Raw genomic sequence first — 8,211 nt, 5'->3', positions numbered from 1 at the left:
TGTCAGTTTGTATATTTCATTTATTGTGAGTAGCTATTCCTTCCACCTTTTTTCCCTAGCAAATCTTTGTAACAGTAAAGTTGAAAGACAAGCTGAAAATCACATTCATATGCATGAAAAGCTTTTGAAGCAGAAAATTTTTTTCAAATTTAAACCATGAGGACTGTAATAGAAAAAGACGAAAGCACTTTTCATCTACATTTCAACTCGCCTTGCTATGCTAAGGTTCTTTGTGCATTTGTAACCAGCTACATGCCAAAGCCAGCTGTTCTGGAGGGAACTGAAGTGTGCCAGACTTTCCCTCTAATTTGAACATGTGGAACATCTTCATGTCTCAGCAAAGGCATGTCTGATAGGCAAAACAGCGTGTCTCAAGGAAAAGACTAAAGGAAGTGGTGGCTGGTATGCTTCAATCCCTCATCAAAAATATTTTCTGATAGGTGTAAGGCAATGCCATAATAAGCCTCTGGAGAAAAACAGCTGCTGCTGAAAGTATCTGCACAAGATCTTCTGTGAGTCTTTAGCTTGGAGTTGTCCAGGTGTACGGCCTTACTGCCATATCAGGGACTGTTGCAACCATTTCCTGATGCAGTTAGCTTTTTGCTTCGTTTCCATCTTCCCTCAAGATCACAGAATCTTAGAAAAGATTAGAAGGGTTAGAAGGGATTTCTAAGCATATTCTCACCCAATATCCCACTGAGAGTAGGATTGCTGGTACTGATAGCCAGGTCAGCTATCAGTGGTTTTATTTAGATGCAGCTCGGAGATTCCCTAATCCTTCTGGGTTATATTTTCCAATGCTACACTACTCTCCTGGTGAAGAAACTTTTCCTCATGTTCGCTGTGATCTTCCCAAGATGCTAAAAGCTGTGGCTTTTGTTCCTTGCTAAATTTCTGAAGTTAATAAAATGTGCTACTTGCTGTTTTTTCTGGAGCAAAATTTCCTTCCAGTGCACTGCCAGGGCTTCACCTTCTAAAATGACTCTTTATGAGCATTAATGGGCAGTTTAAGTCTCTGTGGTCCATTCTGTGTGCTGGCAAGTCTTCTGAGAATGCAGCAGTATGGCCCCTTTCCATTGTTAAATGATTCTATAATATCTATGGGCATCAATTTGACAGGAGATTACTATTGAAAGAAACGACTGTAATACAAGTCATAATCAGAGCCATTGCACCTCCACTGTTAATTTAGCTCACTTTGCATTAGATATTCACTGAACTGGTTAAGATAACTTCAGTCATTTAATCACTGCGGTGTTATTAAATAGTTGCATAGTAATGTGTTCAGATGACTTGTAAACCTCATGCAATCAGAGGCCAGTTGGGCAATCAAAGCAGGTTAAAAGGAAAAGGCAATTCTGTCTTGCTGGCTTTAGCTATTCTATGTTAAAGTAAATGAAGCATGTTTTAATCATGGTGGGGTGGTAGATGTCTTTGTTTTGGCCACAATATAAATGAACCCAAGTATGTTTCTGATGTCCTTTTCCTTTTTTCTTTTTTTTTAAAATCTATTTGTGGTGGGGGTTGTTTAACCCTAAAATCGTTACATGAAAGATGACAGGAGATTCAGAGATAGCTTATATAGTTTTTCCAAACTAGTGTTTCTGGTCTGGTGAGAACATAATGCTAATTTTACAAGAAAAACAGGATTAAATTTATTTTTAAGTTTTGTTTACCTTCAGTTGCATTTTTAAATCGACTTCATGATACTTCCTGAGCATAACACTTGATCTCTATTTGAGAAATACCACATGCTTGGTGGCATTCAGTGACAAGAGTGAATGGTAGGTGATGGAAAAGCTGAGCAGAAGGAGTTAGAAGTGTTTGTATGTGACACATCACAGGAGGTTCTTGTGTTAGTTTGGTATAGGACTAACTGTATTCCATCTTGCTTTGTACAGTAGAAGCCTTGGCTTATTGTGCATTTTACTAAAAAGGGAAGAATGTGAAATACGCAGTCTCCTTCACTATTGCAATAAGCAGAATTGCTATAGGATAGATATTTATCTTCGGGTTGCACAGTCTTGTCAAATCAGACTAATATTACATTATCAGTCAGATGTATCATCCATATGTCTGCCCATGCTTGCAAAGATGCAATGTGGAACAGAACTAATGGGCTTCATCCTTCTTCTGATAAATCCATTTCCAGGGCAAGAAGTGCCTGTGCATTTTTCAAAACTTCTTAAGAGCTGCTACCCCCATATAGTGTTTGGTCTTTTCCCTTTCAATCACTGATGAACTGCCTCCCCAGCTTGTTTTGGTGTGGTGCTGGTGGGGGAAAGGGAATGAAGTGCCGCCTTCTTTTTCCTTCTAACGAGCAAAATTCTTGACCATTTCAGTTTATTAAATATTCAATGGCACTTTTCCAGGGAGTGGTTTGTAGCCCATGTGTTTTCTCCAAATGTCTTGTGAAACTTCCCTTGTGATTTCAAATTAATATGGCTTTTTTTTTGGTCATGCTGAAATGTAATTTAATACTGTCTTTTACAGTTGTGCTCAGAGATGGCTGGATTTCAATATTAAGTGAACTGCACACTGGTGCTTATATAAATTATAAAACATGCTGAGATCTCCAGGGAAAGAGAATCATTAAAAATAGGGACTATTGCTGCTATTACTGTTGTTACTAGGAGTAATTATTACCTTTTTATTTCTGGAAATTCTATACAGCATTTTTCCTATAGGAGCTCTCCCTGTCTTGAGGTTTTTCTAGTGGTCTTTAAACTTTAATCTGCAGCCTTAGAAAACCTTTTAGGTACAGACTGAGACAGATTTTGTTACCAAAGGAAGCCCTCCTGCTGATGGAGCTCTGTGTTTAATTCTTGGCAGAGCTCAGGAAGCACTTGGCTTTGTTTGCCCGCTGTTGGTCTTTTTCACGTAGCCTTATGTGAGATCGTGATAATTCTGAATTGCAGCTCAAAGGAAAGAGAAACACAGTGTATTACAAGAATACTGCAAATAAATTATTCTATTTGGTTTAAAAGCTTGCAAGAATTACACAGAATATTCTGAACTGGAAGGGACTCACAAGAATCATCAGGTCCAACTCTTAAATGTATGGCCCATATAGGGCTCAAAACCACAATCTTGGCATTATTAACACCATGCTCTAGCTAACTGAGCTAGTTTCTTAGCTTGATAAGCTTTTTTAGACCTGTATAAATGATGCAGTTCCTTTTAGCAGCAGGACTAAAATGGTGATAATGTGGTCAGCTATTCAGTGAGGTTAGTGAGATGCACATCTACACTCTTAAAAATGCATTTTGGAAGAAATGAAGGAAGCATTACACCAACAACTGTAGCACTGACATCTTTGTTTTCTTTGCATTTGTGTGTTATAGTTTTTCATTACTTATTGAATACACTCTTATTGTGATACTGCCTGCCTCTTTGTAACAGGAACTGAATACAGCAGCAAACTAGTTTTGCTGTGGCTTATTGACAGTTTGAAACTAACAAAGATCCACTGATATAAGTGGATTTATATTAACTTATAGATATAAGGGTTTGCTCACTAATTCTGTTTCTTTCAGTTCAGTGTGTCCTCCTGTGCCCCATGCATTATAATCTTGCAAACGATTATTTAAATCAATCCAATCTGTGTCAAACGCTGGACATCTAAATGTGGACATTTATCTTAGGCTAGTTTCCCCAGGTTTCATAGTGATAGCAATGGGTTCTTTCAGGATGCAGCTAAGGACAATGTCATTTAAGCTGTAGCTATAAATTGTCTTTTTAATGCTCGTATTGCTGTCTCTGAATGATATGAGGCGATTAACCTTCTAATTTAGGCACCCAAAATCACATTATATGAAACCTACTTGCTTTTGGCATCTCTCACCATACTCTGCAGTATCTGGATACATGTTGAATGCTAACGATCCCATGTGCCGCTACCCAGAGATGACTTGCCATTATGACAGAAACGTACTGTTATCAAGCAATGATGACTCGGGAGTGTCCCTGTAAGATGTCACAGTGTTGCATGACAACATCAGTTGTGGTCTTCTGGCACAGTCACTAAGCAGGTTCTTGTGACATGATACAGCCACACTATCAGATGGTCTTCTGTATCTCATGATAGGAGTGGAACCGTGCAGCCACTGGCCAATAACAATGTAGTTTGACACTAATGGATGAAGCTTTTTATATTGCGATGCTTGCTTATAATATTCTACTGTGTTGAATTTATTCACCTTGTGTGCCTTATGCAACAAGGCCATGATCCCAGATGAAGTCTGTGTAACAAGGAGTAAGAATGAAGTACAGTACCCGTTATTTACACCTTCCCTTCATTTGAAGCAATTTAATTTCTGCACAGAAGCGTTTAATAGGCTACTAAAATAGCTCTGAATTTGTGAGATGAAAACACAAGCACAAAATCCAACTACAGCAAGCTCTCTGGAAATTATTTTCATTCCATTTTAAATGCACTGCTGATGCCCAGCTGGGTGGAAGAGGAACCTGATATGTACAAACATGGTAGATTCGTGATAGGTGACAGTTTATAATCGGAAGTCCAAAAGATGCGTACTATATCAAGTGGTGGGAAGAGAAGTGCTTTTTGCTTCTGTATGCATTATTAAGGATAATAACCATTTGGTAGGTGGAGAACTGGAAGAAACTTTACTTAGTGACTCTTTGTCTTTAATACCTTCTCTTTATAACAAATCTTTAAGTTGAAATATTTGAAGTTAATAAAAAGCTGGAAATTGTTTCAGCTTGGTTGTAAGCGCCCAGTTAATTTTACAGTGGAATCATGGATGGTTTGTTAGTCCTTTTTATCACTAGCATACCTTCTTGTATTAAAAGTGAGAATCAGATTACCTGGTTATTACCTTTGGTTCCTGACTGAAGGATTTCAGAGTATGATGTCTGTCCATAGAGCTAAGGTGGGATGCCCTGGTCAAAGAATCACTGACATCAGAGACTACAAGTAGCTTAGAGGCAGGGGGCACTGAAGGTTCATCCATTCATTAGTTCATTCACTGTGCTGCAGAGACAGAAGAAGTTTTCATTGCACTGTTACAGCCTGGGGGCCAACCTGCTGGAAAGCAGCTCTGTGGAGAAAGATCTGGCGGCCCTTGTGGACAACAAGCTGTGCATGAGCCAGCAGTGTTCATGCTTGGCCCTGCTGGCCAAGAAGGCCAATAGTACCCTGGGCTGTATCAGTAACTACATTGCCAGAAGGCTGAGGGAGGTGATCCTACCTCTCTGCTTAGCCCTAGGGAACTTGCATCTGGAGTGCATCTGGAGTGCATCCAGTTCTGGGCTCCTCAGTACAAGGGAGTCATGGAGCACCTGGAGTGGCTTCAGTGGAGGGGAACAAAGATGATTAAGGGACTGGAGCATCTCTCTTATGAGGAAAGGCTGAGGGAGCTGGGCCTGTTCATCCTGGAGAAGAAATGACTGAGAGGGGGCTTAATTGATGTATATAAGTATCTGAAAGGAGGGTAACAAGAGGATGGAGCCAGGCTCTTCTCAGTTGGTGCCAAGCAATAGGACAAGAGGCAACAGGCAGAAACTGATGCACAGGAAGTTCCACCTGAATATGAGGAAGAACTTCTTTACTGAGCACTGAAACAGGTTGCTCAGAGAGGTTGTGGAGTCTCCCTTATTGGAGATGTTCAAGAACTGTCTGGATGCAATCCTGTGCAATGTGCTCTAGGATGACCCTGCTTGAGTAGGGAGGCTGGACCAGGTAACCCACTGTGGTCCCAGGTAACCCACTGTGGTCCCTTTCAACCTGACCCATTCTGTGATTCTGTGATTCTGTGATTCTGTGATTCTGTGAATTCTACTCAGTTGGAAATTCTTGGAAGAAAAAGTGGTGTTTACAAGAGTATGTATTTGTCTATGTTTTAGATCTGGATCTGGATTTTTGATTATTTGCTCCCTAAACACAAAGTTTTAAGGTTAGTTGAATTTAACCTGTTAAGTGTAGAAACTTACTGAAAAATTCAGAAGCAGGGTGATTTGGTACAAATCTGAATAGTAATACAAAGTCTGGATCTTGGTTCACACCTGAAATTTTTTCTCTGACCAGTTTCTGTTTCTGAAGCTATGAAGTTCCCAAGCAATGGACTATCACTGCTGTTTTGAGAGGGTTTGTTCCACTGTCATGTTTTCATTCCCATTGAGTAATGGTGTCCTCCCTTTCCAAACTTCCCAAGCACTTCCATCTAAGAGGCAAGACTCTTCCTCACTTTTTTTTTCTGCTAGTGTGACTGGGAGTACTTAAGCACCCATCACACTCCACACAGCGGAACTGCAGGGTAAAGTTATCCATTGATCCATCTGCCTACCCTCCTGTCTGCGGGGGACTTATAAGCTTTTATGGAGAAAATAGTATCACTAAGAAAACTAGATTTATTGATTTTTTTTTTCTCTTTTGGGATCAGCAGTCTCCCCCAGTTGGAGATATGACATGCTTGACTTTAATAAACTCATTCCTTCTGTCTGTCTCCCTCTAGTTTCTGAAGTACAGCTTCATATTTTGGTCGTTTCTGTCCCAGTGGTGCATCTGCTTCCATTTTTGCTTCCACTGCTTTTATGATTCTTCCTGAAGTGTCTGTTGATGTGACATTGGCTCAGTTGCCTTTTTCACTGTCCTAGATATAGGCATTTTAGCTGTTTCTAATTAAAGACACAAGCAAACAGCAAAAGATTCCAACAATCACAGCACTGTTATCTCCTCATCACTGGTCTGTCCCTATACCTCCCTCTTACTCAAGCAGTTCTTACTGGCCTTTTCCTCAGCTTATGCACTGTTATCTGATTCATGCAGATAGACTATATGCTGTTCCTAAGAAGTTAATTCCAGTTTTCTGAAAATTCCCCATTTCCCTTACCTACTGTGGTGTGACTTTTTGCCTGTCAGCCACTTCTCCTGTTAAATGTAAAGATGCTCTTCCAGGAGAATCTGTGGATTTCAGTGACCACAGACTCACATGTTTGAAAAAAAAGAGCAAAAAGAAAAAAAGCAGTTGGTCTCTGAGGTACCTAGGACCAAACTCATAACTGGATATAATTGATATAATTTACGGAACAAATAACGATAGCGACAAATGCTGACCATGCATATCAGTTCTCTAACTAATGTAGTAGAGATTACCAAGTTAGGTTGGACCCTACTATTTCAAGTGCCTGATGATCTGTCGAAGGAAAGATGTTATTCAGAATTTGTTGCATATCCTTGGTTTTCTGTATAGTTTTCTCTGTATTAAGTACTGAGCCAGAGCGGGTCAACACTTGTCCTCCAAACACAAAGGAGACGCACAGCCTCTGGTCTATCACTTGTTAGTTTCCTGATGGTTCAGGATAAGACCTCACAGTAACTCAGTGTGTTCTTGTACTGAAAACAGGGTCATGGAGAGTGAATCAGTCACTTCCTCTTTGAAGTCTGTGGTCAAACCTGCCCATAACCTGCCTGGAGAACCACATATCAGTGGTTATTACCACGGAGGTAGATCCTATTCTCCTAATACCTGGATCTCAGCTTTGACATGAGCCTAGAGAGGAAGAATCCATATCGGGAGCTCCATATGTGCAAACCAAATAATGCCTTTTTACAATAACAAATTAGTAATTCTGAAAGCATTGACCTCTTAAACTCTACTGTGCCTCCCTAAGATGTGTATGCAAAGGATCAACCTTCGTCTTCCATATGGATTGTAAGAGTCAGAAGCTTGCTATCCAGCCAGTTAGTGCCTGTTGCTGAGAAGGGCTGTCCTGAGCTGCATTTCTCCCATTTTCTGGTTTCACATACTGTCTACAACCTGCTGCCAAACATGACCATGTTCCTGTGTGCCCGAGAGTTAATGGAAGCACACTCAGCAACATACAAAACACATTTAGACTCATAAAACATAAATAATACCATTTGGTGGTGACATGCTTTTTTTAATGGATGGATCAGTCATATTTCCATGCCATTATCTAAAGTCCCTGCCGGATACTCATTGGCTAAAGGCAACTAATGAAATACATTTTATCTTAAAAACCCTTCAAAACCTCCGAAAACTTTCCAGTTGTCTTTGAAAGCTGGTTCTCACCGAAATGAAAGGACCTCTTTGTCTACCCAGAAATATCCCTTCTGCTGCCTCTTCAGAGCCAGCCACACACAATTGTTTGCACTGTATGAGTAAGGGCAGGACATTTCAGGGAAAAGAACTCAGCAACACTTCCAGTTGATACTGTGACCCTTTT

The 8,211-nt window shown here is 40.2% G+C and overlaps 1 long non-coding RNA gene across 1 annotated transcript; it reads right to left on the bottom strand.

Annotated features, from left to right (window-relative positions):
* Positions 1-2,775: 2,775 nt before the first annotated feature.
* On the bottom strand, positions 2,776-3,867 carry LOC120324999. Its single transcript, XR_005566742.1, has 2 exons — positions 3,825-3,867; positions 2,776-2,918 (listed from the first exon to the last, which is right to left on the bottom strand). It is a non-coding gene; the product is annotated as an uncharacterized LOC120324999 (long non-coding RNA).
* Positions 3,868-8,211: the final 4,344 nt, after the last annotated feature.

This window comes from Pipra filicauda, unplaced genomic scaffold, assembly GCF_003945595.2.
Source record: "Pipra filicauda isolate LSUMZ 115617 unplaced genomic scaffold, ASM394559v2 scaffold79_size2787110_pilon, whole genome shotgun sequence".
Taxonomy (NCBI): domain Eukaryota; kingdom Metazoa; phylum Chordata; class Aves; order Passeriformes; family Pipridae; genus Pipra; species Pipra filicauda.
Note: the sequence above shows the minus strand (reverse complement) of the source record. Positions and strands in the feature narration are given on the sequence as shown.